This window comes from Wyeomyia smithii, chromosome 2 (genome assembly GCF_029784165.1).
Source record: "Wyeomyia smithii strain HCP4-BCI-WySm-NY-G18 chromosome 2, ASM2978416v1, whole genome shotgun sequence".
Classification (NCBI taxonomy): domain Eukaryota; kingdom Metazoa; phylum Arthropoda; class Insecta; order Diptera; family Culicidae; genus Wyeomyia; species Wyeomyia smithii.
In genome coordinates this window covers 14804628-14824265 of record NC_073695.1, presented here as the reverse complement: position 1 = coordinate 14824265, position 19638 = coordinate 14804628, and positions in this window count along the sequence as shown.

Here is a 19638-nt window from a genome sequence, read left to right as displayed (position 1 = left end):
GATTAAAAGCAATTGGACAAACGTTTTCAAAACAAAAAATGTTTCTTGGGAAAAGTTTCTTGAAGAAATCTGATTGTTATGGCTGATGTTGTCGATCGTGTTTGAAATATCTCAGGCCACTTCGAATACGAGTCTACTATAACCAAGTAGTACATACCGTCTAGCGGACCCGCATAATCCAAGTGGATTCTTTTCCATGGCCCATCTGCACGTGACCACAGTTGAGGTTGAAAATGTGGTGGCGACTTGGCTGCACTGGCACAGATGTCACACCGGCGAACAAGATCCTGAATGTCGTGGTCTATGTTTGGCCAATACACCACACTGCGAGCGATGGCTTTCATCCTTTCTATGCCCTGATGACCGCGATGAAGCTGTTTGAAAATTCGTTGGCTGTAAAACTTCGGTACAACTACACGTTCTTCCATCATGATACATCCGTTCACAACTGACAAAGATTCACGGCGAGCATGGAAAACTGTTAATTTCGGATCGTTTATCTTGCGAGGCCAGCCATTTTCTAATAACTGCACCACCTGTTGGAGAACTGCATCTCTTTTGGTAGCTGCGCAGACCATTTTGAAGTTTACTGGCAAGGACGTGAAACACTCTTCAAGACCTGCATGAATCTCTTCTTCCAGACTGACGGTTGCGACGACATACTCTTCCTCAGGTTTCATGTCATTGCTAATTAGCCGAGAGAGCACATCTGCATAACCAAAGTTATCGGTTGGAACATATTCGACGTTGAAATCGAAACCCAGCAGCGATAGAGCCCACCGCTGGAGGCGATTGGCTGTATGTAGTGGGATTCCCTTTTTTGATCCAAACACCTTCAACAATGGCTGATGGTCCGTCTGCAATGTAAACTTACGACCCAGTAACATGCGACGAAACTTCGTTACCGCGAAGACAAGAGCTAACACCTCTTTTTCTATTTGGCTGTAGTTCTGTTCGGTGCTTGTAAGAGTTCTCGAAGCATGCGCAATTGCTTTCAATTGACCGTTGGAAAAACGGTGCATGATTACTGCACCTATGCCAGTTTTCGAAGCGTCTCCTGCAACTATCAACTCTAGTGACGGGTTGTAGTGCGTAAGTAATAAGTCCGTCTGCAACACTTTCTTAATAGTATCGAAAGCTTCCTGGCACTGTGCATTCCACAAAAACTTCGTGTCTTTTTTCAAAAGATTGTCGAGTGGCTGCCCGATTCGATGGATTTCGCGGACGAACTTCCCATAAAAATTAGCAGCTCCTAGAAATGATCTGAGTTCACTGACATCAGTCGGTCGTGGCATTCTGACGATTGAGGCCACTTTGTCTGGGTCAGGTTTGATGCCGTCGGCGTTGATGACGAAGCCCAAGTATCGAATTTCAGATTTGTAGAAATTACATTTCTCTGGTCGTAAATGAAACCCGTACTCTTGAATACGACAAAACAACTTCTCCAGAATACAATCGTGCTGCTCTCTGTCAACGCTGTAGATAATAAAATCATCTAGAAAGCAATCTACACCTTCTAGACCGGCAATCATTTTGCTCATAAGTTGTTGAAAAGCACCCGGAGCCGATTTCACTCCCGGGGCCAAGCGATAAAATTTAAAAAGACCACGATGTGTATTTATCGTCAACATTTCCTTTGAGTCATCGTCTACCTCAACCTGAAGATAGGCGTCAGACAAATCGATAATGCTGAAAATTTTATTTCCTGACAATTTCGAAAAAATATCATCGGGTGACGGTAGCGGATAGTGATGCGGTTCAAGTACTGCATTCAGCCCCGTGGAATAATCCGCACATACTCGAATTTTGCCTTCCGGCTTCCTGACCGAAACAATTGGTGCTGTCGGCCAGTGGACTGGCGTAGCCGCTGAAGTCGAGGGAGCTCTTCATCGACTTTGGAAACAGCGTGAAATGGCACCGGTCGGTTTGGCCTGAACACCGGTCGCGCATTGGCCTTCAAATAAAGTTTGATTTTTGCCTTCGTGCAATGACCCAAAGATTCACTAAAATCCTTCGGAAACCGTGTAAGGTACCAGTTTACGTCATTATTTGACCCGGAACGATTCACCTGATTGCAAATGTTGGTTAACGGTTTCGCCCAGAGGTTAAATGCGTTTATGAAATCTAACCCTAGCAGATTAAGTCCTTCCACTGACGTGACGTAGCAGGTTCCATTACGTTGCTCACCGCTGATCTGCATTGAACAGGTAAACTCTCCCAGGAGCGATAACTGTTCACCAGACGCTGTGTGTGCTTTGTTCTTAGTTTGCGAAAAAACAGGGGATCCACACTTCTTCCAAGCATGCTCACAAATGATAGTAATATCCGAGCCACTGTCGAGTTGAAGATTCACTGTGTGACCGTTGATCCGAGTTGTCACATACTTCCGCTCATTGCGCACTTGGTTGACCGAATGAATGCTGATTGGTTCTGTTTCTGTTTGTCTGCTTTCTTATTTCGCTTTTTGTTTTGCTTACTTTGGTTCGAATGCGGTGGCTGGGGTGGCTGTGACTGTCTGTTTTCATCAGGCGTTTTGGCAGTTCTGTTGAAACAGTTACAGTATCCTTCTCTGTGTCCCTGCTGGTTGCATTGTTTGCAAACATGATTCGTGTAGGAGCAATCTTTGACAAAATGCATCCCTCCGCATTGCCAGCACGGAGAACGAGGAACATTTGGTTTAGCCACCGTACCTTTTGGATGCTTAAACTGTTGTTTATGCTGCTGGATCGCTTGTACATTCGAAGCAGAGTGTTTTTCCACTAGCGCCGTGTCGTGCTTGAGATTAGACAGCCGCTGACATTCCGTGTTAAGCACTTCAAGGTTGCTATCCCTTCCAGCTTCCGACTCTAGTTTGGATAGAAGACGCATTCTTATTTCCGCCTCCTTCGGAGATTGCATACCGCATACAAAAATCAATGCTTTGAACTGGTCGTTTGAGAGGTTAGCTAGGTCAAAATCTTCACATTGACGATTCACGATTCCAGCGAAGGTGACGAAATCATCGGCATCGCTTTTAACCAGACGGAAACATTCGTAGCGCTTACTGAAAAGAGATTTCTGATGACCGGATATCACTTTCAGTTTCTGGACTATCTCTTCGAAGGTAAAATCCCGTGGGTGTTTTGGTAGGAGATAATTAGTAAATTTCTCATGAACATGGACGCTCAAACTGCGCAACAATAGGCGTTTTTTCGCTGCGTCATTTAGCTCTCTACCATCCGCACTGAAGAGTTCCTCGTGTTTATTGAATCACCGGTCAAATGTCATACCAGCTGCTGGATCATAGGAAAATTCCTTGATTGTCGATGACAGTGATTCGACAATCTGTTCAACACTCCGTTTGTTTGTTGCCGGTGCCGCCTGCTGCATTGAAAAGCGTTCCAGAAGAAGTAACAGCCGTGATTTTTGATCCGCCATTTGCTTCAGCAACTCTTGTGTGGGAGCTTCTGCGAACCCGGAAAAATCGTCGTTTCCACCACCTTCTGCCATTCTTGTACCGGTATTATTAATCAGAATTCTTCAGTGGCACTCCTTGTCGCCAATATGTTGTGTTTTCTGTTAAATAATCACTACATTTACTGTAACAAACAATCCTTTATTTGGTTTGCTCTTATGTAGTTCGCATCTCATTAAAAACTAACTCGTGTTCGAGTCCAACGCGCTGGTGTCAGTGTTGCTATCTCCCAAGAATTAATGAATAGGGTTGCTACAGCTACAGGGGTGGTAGCAATAAGCAAAAAGATATTTACTTACGTTCCTTATCTTTTAAGGAAGATATACCCATGTTTAAATTTTCATAAATTTTGCGTATTTTCGTATACGAGCTTGATGTGAAGACCCCTAATGAAAACTTGCTTAATAAAATTTAAATTCAGATTTTAGCAACGTGGTGTAGCGTACTCTTTTTTTTTTTTTTTTTTTAAAGGGGGATTTGTTAGTAGCTTAAGTATTTATGATAAATATTAGTAAATAATGAGTATGTGTGTCCAATCACAAATGGTGACTTCTCAACACTGTTAGAAATTTGTAATTTTAATTGTTAGGATTTGTTTGCTTTCGCAATTAGGACTTATCATTCGTAGGGATTTAAACCTACTTGTCAGAAAAGGGGAAGTAAACTTACAACTAACTTAATTGCTAACTTATTGGCTATAAAGAGAGCTTATCGTAGCAATTGAGGATTGCAACGATTTTTGTCGAAAATTGTTAATAATTTTATTTGACATAGCTTCTAATGGTTCAACACCAGTAAGTCTATGTAATTCGAGTGTACCAAACCAAGGAGGACGCTTCAAAATCATTTTCAGAATTTTATTCTGAATCTTTTGGAGCGTTTTCTTCCTTGTTGAACAGCAACTTGACCAGATCGTTACAGCATTAAGCATTGCTGGTCTAAAAATTTGTTTGTAAATCAAAAGTTTGTTCTTTAAACAAAGTTTAGAATTCCTGTTAATGAGAGGATATAAACATCTCGTATATTTGATGCACTTGGCTTGTATACTCTCAATGTGCTCTTTGAAAATAAGTTTTTTATCATAAATTAGTCCCAAGTACTCAACCTTGTCGGACCAACTTAAAATAACCCCATTCATCTTGACAACGTGATTATTGTTTGGCTTGAGGAAAGAAGCCCTAGGCTTATGCGGAAAAAATTATCATTTGAGTTTTAGAAGCATTGGGAGAGATTTTCCACTTTTGCAGGTAGGAAGAAAAAATATCTAAACTTTTCTGCAATCGACTGCATATGACACGAAGACTTTTTCCTTTTACGGAAATGCTTGTGTCATCGCAGAACAATGACTTTGTGCATCCTGGAGGCAAATCAGGAAGATCTGAAGTGAATATGTTGTACAGGACTGGACCCAAGACTGAACCTTGAGGTACACCTGCTCTGACAGCAAATCTATCAGATTTTGAATTCTGATAGACAACCTGCAGAGTTCGATCAGTAAGATAATTTTTTAAAATTTTGATTAGGAAAATTGGAAAATTTAAAAGTTTGCAATTTCGCAATAAAACCTTTATGCCAAACACTGTCGAATGCTTTTTCTATGTCTAAAAGAGCAGCTCCAGTGGAATAACCTTCAGATTTGTTAGCTCGTATCATATTAGTAACTCTGAGCAATTGATGAGTTGTGGAATGCCCATGGCGAAATCCAAACTGTTCATCTGCAAAAATTGAATTTTCGTTGATGTGTGACATCATTCTGTTAAGAATAATTCTCTCAAACAGTTTACTTATTGAAGAAAGCAAACTGATTGGTCGATAACTTGAAACTTCAGCTGGGTTCTTATCCGGTTTTAAAATGGGAGTAATTTTTGCATTTTTCCATAATTTGGGAAAATATGCAATTTTGAAGCAGCAATTGAAAATTTTCACTAAAAATTCCATTGTGCTCTCAGGGAGATGTTTGATTAGTATATTAAAGATTCCATCGTCACCAGGTGCTTTCATATTTTTGAAATTTTTAATAATTGATTTAATCTCATTCAAGTTAGTTTCAATTATTTCTGCAGGTAAAAAATTCTGGGAAGAAATTAAATCAAATTGACGTGTGACTTCATTTTCAATTGGACTCACAAAATTCAAATTTGAGTTATGAACACTCTCAAACTGCTGAGCAAGTCTTTGAGCCTTTTGTTCATTGGATACAAGAAAACGTTCACCATCTTTTAAAACTGGAATAGGCTTTGAAGGTTTCTTAAGAATCTTCGACAGCTTCCAAAATGGTTTTGAATATGGTTTCAATTTTTCAACTTTAGTCTCAAAATTTTGATTTCTCAGAAGAGTAAATCTATGTTTAATCTCTTTCTGTAAATCTTTATAAATAGTTTTAAAAACAGGGTCACGAGAACGTTGATATTGACGTCTGCGGACATTTTTCAAACGAATTAGAAGTTGAAGATTTTCGTCAATTATTGGTGAATCAAATTTCACTTGAGCCTTTGGAACAGAATAATTCCTGGCATCAACAATTGCACATTTTAATGCTTCCAAAGCGGAATCAATATTCACTTCGTTTTGCAAATCAAGCTCATTATTGAAATTTCTCTCAATATAATTTTTGTATCTTTCCCAATTAGCTTTGTTATAATTAAAAACAGAGTTCATAGGGTTTAAAACTGATTCATGTGATAAAGAAAAAGTTATTGGAAGATGGTCAGAATCAAAGTCAGCATGTGTGATCAAATCACTACATACATGACTTTGATCTGTCAGCACCAAATCAATTGTTGAAGGGTTTCTTACAGAAGAAAAGCATGTAGGACTATTCGGAGACAAAATAGAATAGTATCCTGAAGAACAATCATTGAATAAAATTTCGCCATTGGAATTACTTTGAGAATTATTCCATGAACGATGTTTAGCGTTAAAATCGCCGATTATGAAAAATTTCGAACGATTTCTGGTGAGTTTTTGTAAATCACCTTTAAAATAATTTTTGTGCTCGCGTGTGCATTGAAATGGTAAATATGCTGCGGCAATAAATAAAATCCCAAGTTCAGTTTGAACTTCAAATCCCAAAGTTTCAATAACTTTCGTCTCAAGATGGGGAAGAGCACGATGTTTGATTCGGCGATGAATAACAATTGCAACTCCACCGCCGGAACCCTGAATCCTATCATATCTATGAACCACGTAATTGGGATCATATTTTAATTTTATTTTAGGTTTCAAAAATGTTTCAGTAATAGTTGCAATATGCACATTATTTACTGCTAAAAAATTAAAAAGCTCATTCTCATTGGCCTTCAATGAGCGAGCATTCCAATTTAATATTTTAATTGTTTTATTTAAAATCATTGCTAAATTTTAAAGTAGAAACAATTTTAATAGTAAAATTTGTGCCTATTTGAATGGCTTCAAACATTGATTTTGCCTGCAACATGGCGTTCATAAGATCGAACATTGCCTGTTGCAAAAAAGAAAGTTTACCTGCCGTAATAGGCCCCAGGCAGTTGACATTAGAAAAAAAATTTTCGGCAGCAATATTAGCTGGAGTAACAGGTGTACAATTATTTTCTAGCGTGTTTTGCTTACCCATATTAACGGTCATTTTCGAACTACCAACACTAGGCGGTATAATGTTCGAACTACCTGTAACCTGTGCATAAGTTAAACGGGTATGCAAAGGAGTAGGTAAACTATGCGTCACTGGAACGCTTGGAGAATTTTGTTTTGAAGTTGGTTTTAATTGAGAAATTGAATTTTGTTTACCTTGCCTTGCCTTAACAGTTGCTAACTGGGCATTGATAAAAATTTGACATATGGTTGCCGTTACAATTCGCACAGCGAAAATTTTTACTCTCTTTCACAGGACATGTGTCCTTTTTGTGAGAAGAGTCTCAACACAATTCACAATTAAGACATTTTTGGTCCATGTTACAGAATTTGGAACAATGGCCATAACGTTGGCAAGTACGGCATTGGGTGATATGCTTTTCACCTCCGCCATACTTCCTATAAATTTCCCACTTTACACGCACATTATACAAAGCATGTGCTTTTTCAAAAAACTTTAAGTTGTTAACCTCATTGCGGTTAAAATGAATTAAATAATTAACAAGGGAAATTCCAGTTCACTGACTGTTTTCGCCTCGTGATTTTTGTTTCATTAGAATTACTTGGGTAGGGGCTGTGCCAAGTAATTCTGTTAAAGTAAGTTTGATCTCATCAACGGTTTGATCGTTGGTGAGACCTTTCAAGACAACCTTGAACGGCTTGGCGTTCTTGGTGTCATATGTAAAAAATTTGTACATCTTGTCAGTTAAATACTGAACAAGACGATCACGACCCTTTACTGAGTCGGCTAATAAGCGGCATTCACCTCTACGGCCAATTTGATAGGTAACTTTAACGTCAGAAACAAACTTTGAAAGTTCCTTTTTGAATATATTAAATTCAGAAGAAATAGTTACCACAATAGGTGGAACTTTCTCCTTTTTTAAAGATTTTATATTTTGTATAGTTTCATTATTAATAACTTCCATTTCACCAGCTTCTTGCTCAGGCAAAATATCAAAAGGATTGTCACTACAGACACTCGAAGTGTCAGAAAGAGATGCCTCTCTTTTCCTCCCCGCAGCGATGCGAGGTTTCTTTTTCCGTCCAGCCATTTCAGGTGATACGAAAAAAGTTAAAACAAATGTTAAATTCAAAAGTAGGTAGTCTTGAGAAAGACTGATGTGAAATAACTTTCAGGTAATCTTTAAAAGACACACTGACAAAACACAAACTTTGAAGCTATAGGCAGTCAAAGACCAGTCCACAAGCAACCGAAAAAACGTCTGATCTGTAGGACAGTTCAAGACGCACTGATGTAGCGTACTCTTTTTATGACACCACATAGCGAAGATATATTACTCGAAACCTGCTTGAAATGTGCGTTCCATGAAAGACTATGGGGTGTAGAGTCTCACGCCAAAGTTTCAGTAAAGTTATTTGTTGAAAGCATATCAACAAAGCACTCGTTTTCTTAAAAATGTTACTGTAGTTTAGTTCTACAGAATGTTCAATAAACTGTTCTATAATTATTTGATCAGATTTTCAAAACTGTCGCCCACGAACATCATTCTCCAATTTCTATTGAATTTGTATAGGTTTTCAAGTTGTTATCAGGGTTGCAAATTTTCACTGTTAGTGATAGATTCTCTTTTTAGTATTAACAGTAACTTTTTAGTATTAACACAAACGAGCTGAAAGTGATAATTGCTTTCAGTTCCAATCAGTTGACAGTGGTAATGCTGAATGGCAGCATTTCGGTGATTTCGCGCACGCTATGTTGCTCCAGCGATGTTTTTGCGGTGTAGGATGAAGGTGCCTATCTGCTTCATTGAATTCAAGCATTGGATTAATTAAGATATATCATTTATATCACTGACATGATTATTGACTGATAATTAACACTTTCCTGAATGTTTTGAGTTGGTGTTATTTTTCGTTCAAAAGATATGAGGTTTCAAAGTTGGTGCCGCAACACAATCGAAATCTAAGGGGCCGCAAGTTCGACATTGTAGTACTGCAGGAGGTATGCTGAAAGAGAGTATCTACCACGAGCTCGGCACAGCTTACATTGTGAAGAAAGGAGGGAGAAATATGCTCAATATACAAGAAGGGCGACAAGTTGGAACGTGAGAACTACCGAGCGATCACGATTCTCAACGCAGCCTACAGAGTGCTCTCCCGGATCCTCTTTCGCCATCTCTCGCCGCTAGTACGAAAGTTTTGAGAAGTTATCAAGCCGGTATTGTGGATGGATGATCGACAACGGACCAAATCTTTACGCTGTGGTAGATCCTCCAGAAGTGTCGCGAATACCAAGTCCGCACCACCTTTTCATCGATGTTAAGGCCGCTTACGACACACTATCGATCGTGTAGCTGTAGAGCTATGAAAAGTTATGGACGAAAATGGCTTCTCTGCGAAAGTTACGAGATTGATTGAGGCCACGATGGATGGTGTACAGTGCTATGTGAAGATTTCGGGTGCAGTATCAAACCCATTTGAAACAAGCAAGGAACTTCTTACTTCATGTTCAACATTACGTTTGAAGGTGTTATGAAACGTGTGGGGCACGATCTCCAATAAATTTAGTCAGATGAGCTGACGCTGACTACGTGAACCTTGTCGAAAGAACGTTTTAGGTGGTTGCTGAACAGTACACCAAACTGAAACGTGAAGTAGACAAGGTTAGATTTAGGGTAAATACGTCGAAGCCAACTATCTTCTAGCAGGGGAGCCGAGCGTAATAGGGCTCGCATAGGCTGTGCCGTAGTGATCAACGGAGTTGAGTTCGAGATAGTTAACGAATTTGTGTACCTCGGATCGTTGGTAACGTCAGACAACAACTGCAGCAGAGCAATCCGCGACGTGTTGTAGCTGGAAGTCGTACCGTCTACGGACTCCACAAAACGTTGAGGTCTGCCAAACCAAGTGCACCATTTACAAGACGCTCATAAGACCGGTAGTCCTATACGGGCACGAGACATGGACAATGCTCGACGAGGACTTGCAAGCACTTGCCGTTTTCGAGCGCATGTGCTTAGGACCATCTTCGGTGGGGTGTGTGAAAATGGTGTATGGAGTCGAAGAATGAACTACGTGCTGGTGAGCCCAGTATCCAGAAAGTCGCAAAAGCTGGAAGTGTACAATGGACGGGTCATGTTGTGAGAATGCCGGAACCAAGTGGAGCAAGATCTCGGAAATGTAGGACACTCAAGGAACTGGAGACATGCTGCTATGGACCAAGTGCGTTGGCATAACATTGTGATGTAGGTGAAATCGTGAGGGATGTTTCACCAGGAAAGTAAGTGACTGGGAAGGAGGGTCCTCTTCTAGCCACGAACAACGAAATTATAAATACGGAATTGATGATTGTTCCCATCAAAGACCAAGACTACGAACACGGAAACGGAAAAGGGTAAACGTTTGGGAATTGGGTACATGGAACGTCCGATCTCTCAATGAATCAGCGCGAGCTGGCTTGCTTACTCGAGAACTACAGCGACAGAGAGTCGAAATCGCAGCGATTCAAGAGGTTCGATGGCCCAGTTCCGGTTCTATGAAAAGCTGGAACGAACCTATGACGAGTGCCCCAAACATGTCATAAAGATCGTCATCGGAGATGCAAACGCACAAGCTGGGAGGAAGAAATCCTTTCGTCCGGTTATTGGAAGGAAACGGCCTGAGGCTGATAAACTTTGTCGCGGGCAGTAAAATGACCATTTTATATGTTTGAATATTCGGATATTCGGAAAAGAACCAGGAAACACAATGGAGAAGCCCGCTCCCGATTCGATCACGTACTGATTGACAGCCAGCACTTTTCGGATGTTACTGAATATTAGTGCTTATTACGGGAGTCACTTCACGGTCACTTCAAATCACAGTGAAGTGAATAAAGTCTTATTACGGGACTCACGTGAGTGAGAAAAAGGCCGCAAAGTGACATCTGTCGTGCAATCTGGGTTATTATGAGTGTCATATGAGTGAAGTGAAAACGGAAAAAGCGACGTTTCGCGTGGAATTATTTCACGGCCAGTTTGAACGGTGAAATGATTTCACGAAGATAGGAAAGTTCAAAAGTCGATTGTTTTGTGATCTAGCAGTAATATATATGGGATTTATTTTCCAGTAACAAGGCGAATCTTTTTTTTTCTTGAAAAAAATCGGCTCTCTGGAACTTAACAATTTTTGAGCTGCGGCTAATGGAACTTAAGGGAATAATTGACCTTCGAATTTCGTTTAGCGGTAGGGCTCAAAAGTTTCCTTATGTCGAAAAAGGTCCTCATGCGAAATTTCAGGTCAATCGATTTTCCGGGACTTAGAAATTTTTGAGCTGGTAAACTCGCTCATTCCACTTTTTTTCTTCACATAACATTTATTTGACACGGCACAAATACAATTTAATGTTTAACGGCGCCAATTATATCTGATGACTTAAAAACTAAAGCAAATTTTTTATCCTCGCTGCCGACTACGAGCTGAAATTAAGTCTAACTTAAAACTAGCATGGGATTTCCAATCAGTGTTTTGTTGTTCAATGGTCGTCTGATAATCGTCGAATGGCATGTATGGATTCGTTCTGCTGAGCCACGATGTCGTGAGTTGGGACAGAGGCTCGTAGTCCTTGGGTCCTGGTTCTATTGTGCGGGGTCTGGTTGCTGGTTTTGTGCTTAAGGTTCAAACGTGTTCTTGTCGTTTTGTTGGGTGTAGACGGAGGGGAACGGGACTAGACTGGGGCGTGGATGGATTTCAGGAAAACGTATATAAGGGACATGTAGGATAGGTCACGGCTCGCCAAGACATCACGAACAGGAACAGCCGGCTGTCTACCCTCGGCCTGCAGGGAAGCTATTAATTTAGACCTGGCGTCACGGTGTACAGGGCATGACCAAACCACATGCTCTATGTCGTGATAACCTTCACCACAGGCACAGATACCACTTTCCCCGAGCCCAACACGACGGAGGAGCGCGTCAAATCTATAGTGATTGGACATAAGCCGGGACATCACGCAAATGAAATCCCGACCTACATCCAACCCCTTGAACCACGGGTTCGTCGATACTTTGGGGATTATGGAATGTAACCACCTTCCCAATTCCCCTCTGGTCCAAGCATTTTGCCAACTGATGATCGTATTCTGACGTACAAGTGCGAAAAATTCATTAAAGGCAATTGGTCTTTCATAAATATCACCGTTTGTTGCGCCCACCTTAGCCAAAGAGTCCGCTTTCTCATTACCCGGTATCGAGCAGTGAGAAGGGACCCACGCTAAGGTAATCTGAGTAGATTTTTCGGATAAAGCACTCAGATGTTCCCGTATTTTCCCCAGGAAATACGGAGAGTGCTTAACATCTTTCATCGATCGGAGAGCCTCAATGGAACTGAGACTGTCCGTAAAGATGAAATAATGGTCCGTGGGCATTTTTTCGATAATCCCTAGGGTGTACTGAATTGCAGCTAATTCTGCGACGTAAACAGAAGCAGGATTATCGAGCTTATGGGAGACGGTTAAATTGTTATTGAAGATACCGAAGCCAGTGGACCCATCAAGAAGTGATCCGTCAGTGTAGTACATATTGTCGCAGTTGATGTTTCGATATTTATTGGAAAAAATTTTAGGGATCTGCTGCACGCGTAAATGATCCGGGATTCCACGAGTTTCTTCTATCATGGATGTATCGAAAAACACAGTAGAATCAGAAGTATTTGATAAGTCGACACGATTTGGAATATTCGAAGAAGGGTTAATATTTTGGGACATGTGATTGAAATACAATGTCATAAAACGGGTTTGAGAATTAAGTTCGATTAACCTTTCAAAATTTTCAATCACGGGACGGTTCAAGATCTCACATTTGATTAGAATACGAGAAGACAGGCTCCAGAAGCGGTTTTTCAATGGTAGTACTCCAGCTAAAACCTCCAAACTCATCGTATGGGTCGACTGCATGCAACCTAAGGCGATACGCAAACAACGATATTGTATTCGCTCCAGTTTGATCAAATGTGTGTTTGCTGCGGAGCGGAAGCAGAAACACCCGTATTCAATAACAGACAATATCGTTGTTTGGTAAAGCCTTATAAGGTCTCCTGGATGGGCTCCCCACCATTGTCCGGTTATTGTACGAAGAAAATTCACTCTTTGTTGACATTTTTTCATCAGATACCTCACGTGACAACCCCAGGTGCCTTTAGAGTCGAACCAGACACCAAGATATTTGTGTACCAAAACCTGAGAAATCGTTTTACCCATTAATTGTGTTTGAAGCTGAGCAGGTTCATGCTTCCTAGAAAAAACTACTATCTCAGTCTTCTCTGGAGAGAATTCGATACCTAGCTGTAAAGCCCAAGCAGACAAATTGTCCAAGGTATCTTGCAATGGTCCTTGCAAATCGGCAGTTTTGGCTCCTGTAACAGAGATTACACTGTCGTCTGCAAGTTGTCTTATCGTGCATGAATTTGCCAGACATTCGTCGATGTCATTTACATAAAAGTTGTAAAGAAGGGGGCTTAAACATGAGCCCTGGGGAAGACCCATGTAGCTAATGCGAAAAGTTGCCAAATCGCCATGCGTAAAATGCATGTGCTTTTCGGACAACAAATTGTGCAAAAAATTGTTCAAAATTGGAGAAAATCCTTGTCGGTGAAGTTTACCCGAAAGAATGTCAATAGAAACGGAATCAAAAGCCCCCTTAATGTCCAAGAACGCAGACGCCATTTGTTCTTTACGAGCATACGCCAGCTGAATATCTGTTGAAAGCAACGCAAGACAATCATTCGTCCCTTTGGCACGGCGGAAGCCAAATTGAGTTTCTGATAGTAGACCATTTGATTCGACCCAATGGTCTAAACGACGGAGTATCATTTTTTCCATCAATTTCCGGATACAGGATAGCATTGCAATCGGCCTATAAGAGTTGTGATCAGAGGCTGGTTTCCCTGGTTTTTGGATGGCGATCACCTTCACTTGCCTCCAATCCTGCGGTACAATGTTTTGCTCCAGGAACTTATTGAACAAGTTCAACAAGCGCCTCTTGGCATTGCCGGGTAGATTCTTCAACAAGTTGAATTTGATTCTATCTAACCCAGGTGCGTTATTGTTACAGGACAGGAGGGCAACTGAAAATTCTGCCATCGTAAAAGGTGATTCTATCGCGTCGTGGCCCGGAGACGCATCGCGAACAATGTTTTGCTCAGGAACAGAGTCCGGACATACTTTCCTGGCAAAATCAAATATTTACCGACTTGAAGACTCCTCGCTTTCGTTGACCGTTACGCGATTCCGCATTCTTCGGGCTGTGTTCCAAAGAGTGCTCATCGATGTCTCCCTCGACGTCTCGTTCACGAACCGACGCCAATATCCACGTTTCTTTGCTTTAGCCAAGCTTTTAAGCTTGGTATCAAGCTCCGAATACCGTAAATAGTCGCCAGGTATACCTCCCGTCTGGTAGGCCTTAAACGCGTCGGATCTTTGCGTGTAGACATCGGAGCACTCTTGGTCCCACCACGGAGTGGGAGGCCGTTCTTTGATCGTTACGCCGGGATATTTCTTCGTTTGGGCTTGCAACGCGGCGTCGAGAATCAAGCCCGCGAGGAGGTTGTATTCTTCAAGTGGTGAATGATGTTGAATCGACTCGACCGCTTTTGAAATCATTTCCTCGTATAACTTCCAATCGACATTTCGTGTGAGGTCATACGGAATGTCAATTGGTCGCATGCGAGTTGACCCGTTAGTAATTGAAATAAGAATAGGCAGATGGTCGCTACCGTGAGGATCGAGGATTACCTTCCATGTGCAATCCAACCGTAGCGACGTCGAACATAAGGATAGATCCAAAGCGCTTGGGCGCGCTGGAGGTTTCGGGATACGTGTCATTTCACCGTTGTTTAAAATAGTCATGTCGAAGTCATCGCAAAGGTTATAGATTAAAGAGGAGCGGTTATCATTGTAAGGGGAACCCCAAGCCACACCATGAGAGTTGAAGTCTCCCAAAATCAAACGTGGCGAGGGAAGAAGTTCTATTAAATCAAAGAGCAGCCGTTGCCCAACCTGTGCTCTGGGAGGAATATATATTGAGGCAATACAAAGCTCTTTACCTTGTATTGTCATTTGACATGCGACAACTTCGATGCCTGGAATCGAGGGGAGGTTAATACGATAGAAAGAATAGCACTTTTTTATCCCTAAAAGTACTCCTCCATATGGGGTGTCTCGATCAAGGCGAATAATATTAAAATCATGGAAGTTGAGATCAATATTTGAAGTAAGCCAAGTTTCACAAAGGGAAAATGCATCGCATTTGTTTTTATTTATCAAAACTTTAAACGAATCAATTTTTGGTAAAATACTTCTACAATTCCACTGTAAGACAGAGATAGAATCCTTCATATACGCAGTTGAATTAGGCATCGAAGGATACAATCGCTGCAAGGAGAGGCCATTGGGCAGTCAACTGCTTCAAAAATGATCTAACTGTTGGGAGGAATGCTGTAAGAAAAATTTTAATTGGATCGGGTACATTGAAAGTTTCAAAAATCCAGTCCACAATGTCAGAAAATTTCACTAATCCAGAGTTTGTTTCATCAACTGGGAGTGTGAAAGGAGCAACTGGGGTTTTAGATGTTCCTGGCAGTGCTGGGAACTCCTTCTGGGACTTTAAATTTGCCAACCCAGGAGGAGTTTGCTTCGGTTTTTCCGCAGCACTGTTTGGTTTGTTTGTAACTTTCATTTCACTTTGAGAAATCTTAGGACCTTTTCTGGGAAGTTTAGGAGAGGAAATATTTTTCCTCTTTCTAGACTCCCCAGGATTGGCGTAAGATGCTCCCGCTGGTGAATCGTCAGAATCGGTTTCATCAGAGGACAACAGATCGAAGGGGTTCGAAGTAACGGGAGAAGTGGTAACGGTCTTCTTCAGCATGTCAGCGTAGGAACGCTTTGAACGCTCTTTGAGAGACCGTTTTATTTTATCCCTGCGCTGCATGTACACCGCACATGTCGAGAGCTCATGCAGATTTTCTCCGCAGTGAATACACTTTTCAGCGTTAACACTGCAAGAATCTTCCGCATGAGACTCCCCACACTTGCCACAACGTGCCTTATTGCAGCAGTAGGCGGCTGTATGGCCTAACTGCTTGCAATTCAGGCAGTTCATGACGCGGGGCACGTAGAGCCTCACAGGGAGACGAACCCGGTGGATCGAGACGTGGCTTGGTAGTGCAGACCCGGCGAACGTAACTCGAAACGAGTCTGACGGAGTGTATACTGTTTTGCCACCGATGATCGATGCTGACCGCAATTGCTTGCAGTCGAGCACCTTTACTTCGGGACACGTTTTGTTCTTAAAGCACCCTTTGGCACTTTGCAGTATACACTCGACGGACAGACTCGAATCGGTTATGACACCGTCGATCTCCACGTCTCGTGCGGGTATGTAAACGCGATACTCGCGTGTGAAGAGCTCAGAGCAAGCTATATCGTTGGCATCTTTCAGGTTACCGACCACGACACGGAGCTTGTTAGGCCGGACCTTGGAAATTTCGGTCACGCCCTTGTACTCCTTCGTCAGGTCTTTAGAAATCTGCAAGAGGTTCAACTTTTTCGATTTCGGTCCTGCCTTTGGCCGAAAATAAACAGTATAGCTGCCCTGGGCTCCGTCTGGGTAAAGCCTGGGGCGAGGGGGGACTGAAGAATGAACAGGGGAGGGGGTAACAGAAGGGTCAGGGTCAGAGGGGTTCGGGGATGGTGGCGCGGGAGGCGAGGGATCTACATCCATCGCGCTAAGTCTAGCGCACTAGCGCTGACAAGAACACGTACCTTTTTATTTCTCCCTTCCAGTAAGGTTGGTTGTCCGATCGTTCGAAGTAGCAGCCGTTACAGCCAGCAGCACCAATACAGCAGCACCAAACAGCCACCAGCAGCGAGCCAGGTGTGAGATCACTCCACACAGCGATACAACTCGCTGACACTGATGGCTTCTTCTTTTTCCTCGTTTGTGTCTCGTCCACTGCTGTAGCACAATCCAGCCAGCAGCCAAATCGGCTTACGCACCAGCTGGCAGTCACGATGCGAAACAGTTGCACAAAGGCACGACCTTGAACCCGGATTTATTTCACTTGACCAGGCAAACAATGCCAACACTTGTTCACACGTCTTTTGTTTTATACTCTATCGGACCGATCACCAAACACGTCCAGTACTGATGCGTGTTCGGCACAGAATGCTCATTCCACTTGTCCTATTCTCTTTTTCACTTCACTGTCAATCTCCCTTTACGGAGGTGATTCTTGTCACCTCACTTGAGGTGGAATCTATTCCCGATTCTCAAAAAGTGAAGTGAGCGTGAAAGTGAAACATATTTCACCGTGAAGTGACTCCCGTAATAAGCACCATAGTGAAGGTAATACAGCGGAGCAGGCTTCAGTGGGCTGGACATGTAGCCAGAATGCCTGACAAAACTATCGCCAAAACTATCTTCAGTAGAGAACCTAAAAGATGCCGTCGACTCCGTGGTAGGCCTCGCACGCGGTGGAAGAAGATGCACGATCTGTTGGTGTGAGAGGAGGCTGGAGAACGGCTGCCTAAGACAGAAGAAGCTGGACATCTCTAATTCGTTTGGCCCTAGACCGGTGAACGGTCCGTTAGCCAACAAAGTAAAGTAAGTTAAGTAAGTAAGTCTGATGCGTAAATGAACAATAATTGTTTTTCAAAACATGAGCATGTCATGTATAATTGGCTATGTGAAAAGGATGGAAATTCAAGATTTATTCCGCCCACCTCCAAAAGATTTTGTGATTTTTTTAAACGTAACCATAGCGAATACGAGGGGTACAAAAAATAGAATACGTTTGAACTCGAATGGTAGTTCGGTTGAAATTGAAGGAATTCTAGGTATTGGCACTTCTTCGCTCTTGGTTGATTATTTTTGGGTTGAGTCCAACTGCGGTTGGTTGGGGTACATGATTTTGAAAATTTGCGGTGGCAATTGTGGTGAATCCAATGATTTTAGGACCTTCGTTGGATAATTGGTCACTTCTTCAGAATTAATTAAATTGTTTAGGAATTGCATTTTGAATTACGAAATTCAAATCAGCGACATCATTTTTCATAGCAAGTGCGCTCAGCCAATCGAAGTTTATATCATTCTGCAGATATTTGATTCGTTATTAGTTCCTTTCTAGTCGTTGTGAAATGGGAGAAATTCTGAGTGAATGTAATCAATCCGTTGGAAACACCAATTGGTATTTTTCTATTGCCAATAGCTAACAACTGATTCGAGAACAACTCTACATAAAATCGTTTTGCAATAATACTCATATATTGGTTGTCAACTGCAACCGTTAGTCGCGGAATAACGGGAAGCGTTTGTACTGGGAGGTTAAATCCATATTTAAATGAGTAAAATGAAATGAAAACCACCTACCAGCAGAATCATTGCTCCTTCGAAGTCCTGTGTTGCTTCGTAGATCTTCTATTGTCTCCGATGCTCGTTTGTTTGCCATTGTACATACGTTCCGGATGATAATCTTACAAGTCTGCGACACTTTTGTCATCTCTGACTCAGAGACTCTGAGCTCTTTGGAACATTGCAAATCAGTCGTCAGTAATTTGGGAGATTCAACGGCAGCTCAACCCTCTAGTGCCCAATGCCGCCTTTAGACGGTCTCCAGTTACACTCCAAAAAGCTTCAATCAATACTTAAAAAATGATTTTATAGATTCATAGTGATTTTTTTGAAGCTCGTTTAAAAATTAACTTGGGCACTTGAGGGTTAAGCGCAGAATAAACTTTGGCATTGGTATACCGAAATTAACAAAAGTTACGATGCGCGACTAACTATTTTTGAGGTGCCAAATGCGCGATAATGGGTCGAATCAAAGCGAAAAAAGAAACGTTCCGACAGCAGTCAGGGATTAACATATGGGAATAAAGAAATTCGCGCAGTTTAAATAACTGATATTTAGTGAAAAAAAAAAAAAAAACACGTGTACAGACACATGCATATATGCATACACGCATGTATATATAGAAAAATGATATTATGAGTAGTAGTAGTAGTTGTGAGAGAAATTAGAAGGGTTAGTAATGCTATTTTGACGTAGGACTACGTCTTTGTTTTCTATACTAGATTACACTTTGTGAAAATGAAAATGAAACTGGCAAATGTTGCGTCAGATTTCAAACGGTTATAGCAAGCGAACGACTTAATGCATCTTAGTCATTTATATTTCGGTGGATAGATAAAATGTGTAACAATTTTTTGATATTATGTTCAACATTGTTGCTTTACTGCTTAATGGTGGAAAAAGGTGAAAAGTTCCAAGGTCAAGCTTTCCCATACATTTTCCTTGTTCTTGGCTTGCTTCCCAAGCACAGATAACAATAACATGGACGAAATAAATTCCACTGCCAACATATTTTGACTCAACAAAGTGTTTTGGTTTGTTTGTCTTTGTCTAAGCTGCGTGGCCACGCCTTAATGGTAAAAATCTACGCTGAACTCGATACAAAAGACTGCGTGTGGAAAATTCAGCTTCAGTTTAGTTTGTTCCACAATAGCGAGTGCGGTGCAACCGTTAAAGCTTTGCGACATTGAGAAACGAGAGCTGCATACGAGTCAACTTCCAGGCAC